The sequence below is a fragment of the Kogia breviceps genome, chromosome 6 (genome assembly GCF_026419965.1).
Source record: "Kogia breviceps isolate mKogBre1 chromosome 6, mKogBre1 haplotype 1, whole genome shotgun sequence".
In the NCBI taxonomy this organism is placed as follows: domain Eukaryota; kingdom Metazoa; phylum Chordata; class Mammalia; order Artiodactyla; family Physeteridae; genus Kogia; species Kogia breviceps.
The window spans coordinates 20,883,357-20,889,381 of NC_081315.1; the positions used below are offsets into that span (position 1 = coordinate 20,883,357).

The 6,025-nt window shown below is 42.4% G+C and overlaps 1 non-coding gene across 1 annotated transcript; it reads left to right on the forward strand.

The window, feature by feature from the left end:
• The first annotated feature begins 4,602 nt into the window (after window positions 1-4,602).
• On the forward strand, window positions 4,603-4,709 carry LOC131759075 (U6 spliceosomal RNA). Its single transcript, XR_009336403.1, has one exon. It is a non-coding gene; the product is annotated as a U6 spliceosomal RNA (small nuclear RNA).
• The last annotated feature ends 1,316 nt before the right edge of the window (window positions 4,710-6,025 follow it).

A 6,025-nucleotide genomic window follows, 5' to 3' on the forward strand; every position in this document is an offset into this window, starting at 1 on the left:
GCAGTGGGGCCTGAACAAGACTATTATGGGGAAACAGCATTTATTCGTTCTTGAAAGGAACGTGTCATGAGGACCTACTGCAGGCTCACAGGTAGGAGAGGACGCACTGTGTTCAAGACACTGTGCTAAGATCCTCACATTATGAGAGGTGATTGTGATCTTCTGGGAGCTGGGTACTCTGTGTTCATCTTCCCCAGGAGGATTTAGATGTCGGGCTTGCCTCCCTGGGAGTAGAGATTATCTTTGTCTCTTCTCTTTCATTATCACGGATGATAAAGCTAAAATCCACCCACCAAATTGCAAGTCCTTTGCTCTCCTTTTTCTGAGTCTGAGCATCCAAAGTTGTGAATGCCAGCTCCATTCACGAATGTGGCAGAGTTTCCAGGAACTCTGGTCTCTGAGCTGCTCTGAAAAGGATGACAAAGGAATGCGGGCAGAGCCATGGCAGGACTTTTGTTGTTGATGTTGTTGTTAAGTGGTCATTTTAAACGGAATCTGAATTGACATTTCCTATTAAGCTCTGCAAGTGTGATTTTGCAAGAGGGACTATATTCTGGGTGGAAATTCTGGAACGGCAGAGCTGTGCCCACAATGTGAAGCCTGAAGTATGTAACGGGAATCTGCAGCGTCAGGTGGGCTGCTCTAGAGGTGGGACTGGTGGGTGCCTTTTGCGTTTATATTACTCAGGGCGATTCTGGGTGGCCAGTGCCTGATTCCAGACTGCTCTTGGGTCATATGCATTGTTAGAAGTGCTAGATCCAAGTCCTTATGGTTTCCCCTGCGTTCCCTGTGTGTGCCTGCGTGAAAGTTTGGGTTAAAGAAAAGGCAAAAAAGGGAAGCGTTGTCAAAAACCCAGGGGTGGATGTCCCTGGTGGTCTAGTTGTTAAGACTCCTCGCTTCCAGTGTAGGGGCCACGGTTCGATCCCTGGTCGGGGAAGTTCCATGTGCCGTGCGTGTGGCGTGGCCAAAACAACAAACAAAACTACAACAGCACAACGCCCTGGGGGTCACGGCGCAGGGCGGAGGGAGAGCTGGTCTTGCAGCAGACCGTGGTACCAGCTTGCCCAGACTGCGAACTGAGGTGTGTGGGCTTCATCAAAATGGGATTCAAGACTGGTGACCCTGAGCCCCTGGCCGGTGAAGGCAGGAGCCTGTGACTGGGTGTTCTGGCCTGGGAGGGGCTGCTGTGTGCCAGAAGTCCTCTGTGCCCTGCTCAGCACGTGGTGGCAGACTCTGACAGCGCAGGCAGTGTGGTGTTGCTGTCAAGGGTGAAGTCTGGCCGAGTGAGGGCCCTGCTGTGCTGGTGTGCTGCCGACGTGAGTGAGTGCAGGCTGGGAGAAGTGGGGAGAGCCTTCACAGCGAGGCCTCAGGCCGCGCTGCACCCGAGTGAGTTGTTTAGAGACTAGATGAGGAAAGGGCTCAAAATGAAATGGGGCGCTGTGTGTTAAAATATTACTGTATGCACATTCCAGTTTTCAAGGGTTAATTTGAGCAGACCTCTATTCAGTTCCAGCAGCCTCAAATCATAGGTGGTTAGCAGCAATTTATCTGCAGAAAATGGGGAGAGGTTTTTCTAGAGAGGACACCAAATCAAAGCAAGGATAATAGTTGATTGTATCTTAACCAGTCATCTTGGTGTTGGAAAGCCTCGTTGGCTGTGTGTGGTTGATTGTTGTTAATTTATTTTCTCCGATTAATGTGCCTTGACTCTGGATTAAGTTTTGCTTCAATAGGCCACCAAGGCATGAGCGTCACCTCAGCCTAATGGCCTCCTTGTTTAATTACTTTAACACTGGAAACGCAGTAGGTGGGGTATTATACTTTTCATCCATTTGCAAGGTAATTTAGCAATTGTCCACCTAATGTAGAAACGCACAGCCGTGTTGGTGCAACAATTTCATGTCCCAGAACCACTCAGGTAAGCCACGTGTGTAGAAATCAAAGATCCACATTCTGTGACAGCAGGAGAAAAATACGTGCAACCACGTACATGCTAAACTAGGGAGTGTTTCAGTAAAGCCATTTTATTCATAATTACCACGGAACAAGATGTGTGTTTGGGAATGTGGGAAATCCATGTCTACTTGTGTGAAAATATCACCTTCATATGTCGTTGGATAAGGAAAGCAATTTGATTGACAGAAAGTTTGATTTGACAACGTGTATGTCAATATTGAACCATGTACATAATATTTTACTGTTTGTGTATGTGCGGATGTGTATTATACAAACTCAAATGTAGTTTTTTACACTTGGAAATTGCATATCAAGGAGGATATACTTGGAACTGATGATGTTACATCTGGAGATAAAATTTTATTGCTTCTGGGAGGTGGTTAATGAATGGACATTTTTACTTGATTTTATTGTTTAAATATTTTATAATTTCATATTTTATAATGTTTTTATTTCATCATTAAATTTGTTCCTATGCCTAGTAGTTTTCTATCACCGCTATAACGTATGACCACACAATTAGTAGTTTCAAAAACACTCTACACTTCAGAAGTTAAAAATCCAGTGGTCTTGGTTGGTCTTTCTGTTTAGGGTCTTACAAGGTCAAATATCAGGGTTTCATGAGGCATAGGATCTTATCTGCAGCTTCCAGGGGAGAATCCACTTCCAGGACCATTCAGGTGCTAGACAGAATCCATTTCATTCTGGTGGTTTCCATGTGACCCCTCCATGGTCACACTTGCATCCGGTGTCCCTAAAGGAGAGAAGAAATATTGTGTCATTGCTTTCCTCATTTGCTTCTCTAATCCTTTTCTGTGTGTTCAGTTGAAGGGATCATTGCAAGTATTTTATATAAGTAAGGTTATTACCTCAAGGTCTCAGACTAGAAACTATTCACAATTAAGTTATGATTTGAATGCAAATCATGGAATTAGTGAATAGGAGAAAAAATTAGTGACCCTCAATCCACCCACTGCAACTACCCCCCCCTCCATCCCTTGACTCCATCATTCTCTGTTCCTCATTGTGACCTCAATCTCTCCACCTTTGTGGCCTTTAGATATCTCTAGAACTAATTCTTCCCCTTCTAGGCTTCCTTATTGCCCCCACACGTCCATCCTGTGCATTTTAGACCTCCATGCCCATGAAAACTCTATCCCTCAGGATTCCGGGCTCTCAGCCCATCCTTCCTTCCCTTTATCGCTCCCAAGCCTTTTATCCTTCGTATCCTCGTTCTCCCTTGCCCTTTATCTTCCCCTCATTCCAATGACTTCAGCCCATATCTCGTGTCCTTTATGTCTAATGCCCTCAGATGATCCAGTCATCAGTTAGCAAATGTCCTTAGTTTCCTCATGACCCTGCACCCATTGCCCCCAACCCTATAATTCCTGACTCTTGCAATTTCCTCTGCAATTTTCTGGAATAGTTTGAGAAGAATAGGTGTTAACTCTTCTCTAAATGTTCAGCAGAATTCATTTGTGATGCCATCTGCTCCTGGACTTTCGTTTTTTGTTTTTTTTTTTATGAGTCTGGCTAAATTTTGTTTACCTTTCCAAAGAACCATCTCTTAGTTTCATTGATCTTTTCTATTGATTTTTAGTCCCTATTTTATTTATTTCTGTTCTAATCTTTATGATTTTTTTTAAAAACATTTTTATTTTTATTTTTTTTCCAGTATGCAGGCCTCTCACTGTTGTGCCATCTCCTGTTGCGGAGCACAGGCTCCGGACGCACAGGCTCAGTGGCCATGGCTCACGGGCCTACCCGCTCTGTGGCATGTGAGATCCTCCTGGACCGGGGCACGAACCCGTGTCCCCTGCATCGGCAGGCAGACACTCAACCACTGCGCCACCAGGGAAGCCCTAAAAACATTTTTTACTAACTTTGAGCTTTGTTCTTTTTCTAGCTGCTTTGCGTGTAAGGTTAGGTTGTATAGTTGAGATTTTTCTTGTTTCCTATGGTTAAGTTTGCATCACTGTAAACTTCCCCTTTAGAACTGCTTTTGCTGCATCCTGTAGATTTGGATTGTTGTGTTTTCATTTTCATTTGTCTCCAGGTACTTTTTTATTTCCTCTTTGGTTTCTTCAGTGATCCATTGGTTGGTTAGTAGCATATTGCTTAGCCTCTATGTATTTGTGGGGTTTTTTGCAGTTATTTTCTTATAGTCAATTTGTAGTCTCATAGCACTGTGTTTGGAAAATATACTTCATATGATTTCAATTTTCTTAAATTTACTGAGGGTTGTTTTGAGGCCTAGCATGTGAAATTTCCTGGAGAAATTTCCATGTGCACTTGAAAAGGAAGTATATTCTGTTGCTTTTGGATGGAATGTGCCCCATATATATATATATATCTCCATCCATCTGGTCTAATGTGTCATTTAAGGCCAAAGTTTCCGTATTGATTTTCTGTCTGGATGACCTGTTCATTGTTATAAGTGGAGTTTTAAAGTTCCCTACTTTTATTGTGTTACGGTCAATTTCTCCCTGTATGTCAATTAATATTTGCTTTATGTATTTATGTGCTCCTATGTTAGGTGCCTAAATACTTACCATTGTTATATATTCTTCTTGGGTTGATCCCTTGATCATTATGTAGTGTCCTTCTTTGTCTCTTGTAACACTCCTTATTTTAAACTCTAATTTGGTGCTCGCTTCGGCAGCACATATACTAAAATTGGAACGATACAGAGAAGATAAGCATGGCCCATGTGCAAGGATGACATGCTAATTCGTGAAGCGTTCCATATTTAAAAACAAAAAAACAAAAGCAAAAAAAACCCCTCTAATTTGTCTGGGAGTTCCCTGGTGGTCCAGTGGTTAGGACTCGGCTTTCACTGCCAGCCCAGTTTCAGTCCCTGATTGGGGAACTAAGATCCGGCAAACTGCACGGCCAAAACAAAAAAGGCAGTTTTAAAAATTGCTAAAAGGTTAAAAACATTGGTATCTGGAGCATGAAACACTTATTGGGATATACTAAAAGATTCGAAAAACTGAAAATGGAACTACCATATGACCCAGTGATTCCACTCCTGGGTAGATATCCAAAAATACCCCAAACACTCTTGCAAAAAGATACATGTACCCCAATGTTCATAGCAGCACTATCTACAATTGCCATGATATAAGAGCATCCTCAGTGTCCATCAACCAATGAATGGATAAAGAACAGGTGGTATGTATGTATGTATATATATATATATATATATATATATATATATATATATATATATAATATTACTCAGCTATGAAAATATGAAATTTGCAGCAACATGGATGGACTTGGAGGACATTATGCTAAGTGAAATAAGTCAGACAGAGAAAGGAAAATGCTGTGTGACATCACTTATATGTGGAATCTAAAAATGCAACAAACTAGTGAATATAACAACAACAAAAAATCAGACTCACAGATACAGAGAACAAATTAGTGGTGACCAGTGGGGAGGTGGGAGGGGTACTATAGCGGTTAGGGAGAGGGAGGTAGAAACTCTTGGGTGTAGGACAGGCTCAAGGATGTATTCTACAACATGGGGGAAACAGCCAATATTTTAAAATGAATCTAAATGGAAAGTAACCTTTAAAAATTATATTAAAAATTGAAAATTTTTTAAATAAAATAAAGTTTTCAAAAGATTCAATATTCTCAAAGAATATTTGAAAAGTAGATAAGCATTTCTCTAATTTTTACCTTAATGAATGTACTTTAAGGATGTGAGAAAGTGGGCTTCCCTGGTGGCGCAGTGGTTGAGAGTCCGCCTGCCGATGCGGGGGACACGGGTTCGTGCCCCGGTCCGGGAAGATCCCACGTGCCGCGGAGCGGCTGGGCCCGTGAGCCATGGCCGCTGCGCCTGCGCGTCTGGAGCCTGTGCTCCGCAACGGGAGAGGCCACAACAGTGAAAGGCCCACGTACCGCAAAAAAAAAAAAAAAAAAAGAGGTAAGAAAGTATAAATACGTGGCGAGTGTGGGGGGAGAACAAACTGGCACCACTATTTATAACGCACACACATAGACACACACGCAATCAACAAAAAATTCTGATCTGTTGATTCAGTTATAATGTGCTTTA